Source organism: Pyxicephalus adspersus, chromosome 9 (assembly GCF_032062135.1).
Source record: "Pyxicephalus adspersus chromosome 9, UCB_Pads_2.0, whole genome shotgun sequence".
Lineage (NCBI taxonomy): Eukaryota > Metazoa > Chordata > Amphibia > Anura > Pyxicephalidae > Pyxicephalus > Pyxicephalus adspersus.
In genome coordinates, this window is record NC_092866.1 from 34,103,958 (window position 1) to 34,107,651 (window position 3,694).

Below are 3,694 nucleotides of genomic sequence, written 5' to 3' on the forward strand. Positions count from 1 at the left end.
CATTGGTTCTCCAAGCATAAGGTTGTGAGTTTGGTTCCCGGGCCTCAACCACACGTGCCTTGTTATGCCCCATTTTAACTGCTGTCCCTTACTACTAATGACCCCAGTCTTTGCCTTCAAGCTCTCTCTTCATCACTTTTTGCCACCCTAATTTCCACCGACTCAAGCTGCCTGACACCAACCTATCCTATGGGTCATCCCAACCTTTTTCTTACACCTCTAGCCATTTATCCCACTGAGATCCCTTTTTCTCCACACTGGTATTTTCCCATTTTCATTGCTGTCACTTAATACTGATGCCCTCAGCCTGTGCTTTTAAGCTCTCCTTGCATCACTAACTACCTCAAACCTGTTTTTAACCCCCCTAGCAGTATTCCTGACTGTGACTCGGGGTGGATTTTACCTGCAAAAAGCAATTATCCTGAGTCACACTCGAGGTCGCTAAAACAATAAAAAAAAAAACACTACCTTATTCCTTTGGCATCCTCCGGCGTCCTGCTCATCCGTCCAAGTCCTCCGGCGGCTTCCTCCTTGTTCGATCTTCTCCGGGTGAATTCATTGACGTTCTCAGGGGTTTCTAGGTGTTTGTGCATGCGGCGGTTCGTGTGGAAGGCGCAGTGGATAATTCAAATATATTTTATTGGATTCAATACAAAATGACTGTATTGAGTCTAATACAAAGAAATCTTTATATTAAATATATATATTTATATTATATATCTTTAATACATGCTACAGGCTTACAACAGGCAACGTACTGTGTGACAACGAGGCCAACCTGGTGGCCGCGCTACGCTTGGGCCGCAAAACACATGTGCCCTGCTTTACACATGTACTGAACATGTTGGTGCAGAAGTTCCTCCGCACTTACCCAGGACAGGCTCGCTCCATGTGCAGTCATGCTTAGCAAGATCCAGCACCAACAGGGGCTGGCACCGCATAGACTCATTTGTGACACTGTGACTAGATGGTACTCCACCCTGCACATGCTCCAGCTTCTGTGTGAGCAAAAGCTAGCTATCCACCATTACTTGGTCAGCGTGGTGCATGAAGGCAGTGGGGCCCTTGGTACAGCCACACAACTGAGATATTTTACCAGTGACCAGTGGCTGCAGATAGAGACGCTGTGCAAGGTACTAGCCCCCTTTGAGCAGGCTACAAAAGTTGTGTGTCGGGAGTGGTCAGGCTTCAACAACGTCATACCCATCATCTTTCTGCTTGATAATACCTTGTGTGGCCCGATGAAAACTGGCGATGGTAGAAGAGGGGAAGAAATTGGGGAGGAGGATGAGGGTGACATTACACTCCTTAGCGCACAGCCAGCATCAAGAGGAGCAAGAAGGGACACTGGCCAGCATCAGGAGTTCCAAGAGGAGGAGGAGGAAGATGAAAATGATGACGATGGTGAGGGAGACCATGTTGGGACTGCTGGTTAGAACCTGTCCAACCCGCATTTGTGCTGTCACGTCCCAGGCATTGTGCTGGCCATGGAACAACAGCAACTGCTGCAGCTTGAAGAGGAGGAGGTAGGTGATGGGAAGATAGATGTTTTGGCACCTACTAAGGGACAGGAGGAGGATGAACCCAGGAAACCCCTGTTTCATATGTGTGTCCACATGTTGCAATGCCTACGGAGGGACTCCCACATTTGCATCACGAAATGGGATAATTACTGGCTGGCCACCCTTCTGGAACACCACCTCAGAGACAAAATGTCACAGTTTCTACCCACCCCGGCGCAAGAGAAAAAAAAGGTGGCCCGTCTGAGCAGAATACTATGCGACCAGCTGTGTGAGGAGTTCTGTGCATCACATAATACACAGGGAGCTCAGGCGGACACTGCCTCCACCGTATCCTCCTGTAGCGTCAGCAGCAGCAGTAGTGGCAGCGGGCCGCACAAATTTAAAAAGTTCAGGTCAAAGCAGGGGGATTTTCTGGATGCCTGGCGAAACTTGATGCGGCCACCTCAAACAAGTGAAATATGGGGGCATAACCATCGAAAACGGATGAAGCGCATGGTGCACGATTACATTCTTTTCTGGCTAGTGGTGGTGATGGATTTGATGACAGCAGTTATGCCTGTCCTGACAGTACTGACCCCATTCATTTTTGTGTCAACTGGCATTCAGTACTCTGTCAGAAAGAACCTTCAGTGCCGCTGGAGTGGTCACGTACATCCAATTATGACTGTTGCCGGAAAATGTCAATCGCCTCACCTTTTTAAAAATTTACGAAAGGTGGGTTACTAACAACTATCATATCCCCACTGCAGATGTCATTGATTGTCTGACACAACGAATCACTGGCCAACCATGATGCCTCTGTGAACCCCCACTGCTCCTGTGCTGAGTCTGTGGCTTGCTATCACTAACACTCTGTCAGCTGAGCCTGCCTCGGTTGAATTTTTCTGCTAGTTATCGCAATGTCGAGAGGTGACATTCATCGCCAATGTCATGCTTGCAATTGTGCCACCTAGGAACATACTTTACATTTCTGCTGCTTCCGGGAGGCCAACAAACTGCTGATGAAAACCCCGAATACTGCCACACTGATTGGTATTATTGTCTTTGCCTAATTTTTCAGCTAAATATTTTAAGATTGAGGGTTGGCATTCATGTCATCCACTTCATGATGCAAACTAGCAATATCGTCAGCCTTCCTACCGCTTCCGGCACCACTGACCAGTACAACAGTGCTGGCGCAGAAAACATCTTGATCTGGCCCTTCTACGTTTATATCACATATTTCAGATAGTTGTATTACACACTTCTGGGTGGCATTTGATGTTGGACTACACCCAGCTCTAGATGCCAGTTACCAATGTGGTCCCCGCTCTGTCTCAGAACCCACCGCCTCCTTCTCCTGCTGCTGCTGCCACCTGTCAGTATTCTATTCAGAAAAATTGTACACGTCTGGGTGGCATTGACGATGCAGTACACCCAGCTCTAGATGCCGGTTACTAATGCGGTCCACACTCCGTCTTAGGACATTGTGACATTTTCCGGGTGATGCGAGTGGCGTGATGGATTGTGGGGGTGTGGCCGGGTGGGAAATTTTAAACCAGATTACAATGTAATCTGCTTTATAATAGTTTTTACAGTTTAAAACACCAAAAAAAACGTAATAAATGTATAAATATATACATATTTTAGTGCACCAAACATCATTGCCAGGTGCCCTGATTTACATTTTGTTCACTATTAGCCCTGACCTTGATCTGACCTTTTGTTGAACTTTTCTGATCTATTTCATCATTTCCTGAATATATCATTTGATCACTTTGTCTTTGACCTTGATCCTTGATCCTGGCTGATTAATGGAGACTTGACCACATGGCATCCAAAAGGCATCTCGCCAGCGCAAGCGCTGTTTTGGAGGAATTTGAAAGCAGTGATAGCGATTTGGAGACGCTTGTGGAATAGAGTGATAGTGATTCACCAGGAAATTTGTCATCAGACAGAGAAAGTGAACTGAGCAACGATTCTGGACCTGGAGTTAGTGCTGTGCGCACATGGTGCCCTATAACCTTGATGCGGACCAGGCAGCACCGCCAAGATTTCCATATACCCTGAGACCTGGGATGAAAATTGAGGCTAAATGCGACGACCCCCTGGCATACCTAAAATTTTTTGCTAAATTTTTTTTATTGCAAACATGTAGGCTGCTCTGTGTTTGCTAACTTTTTTAAATTTTT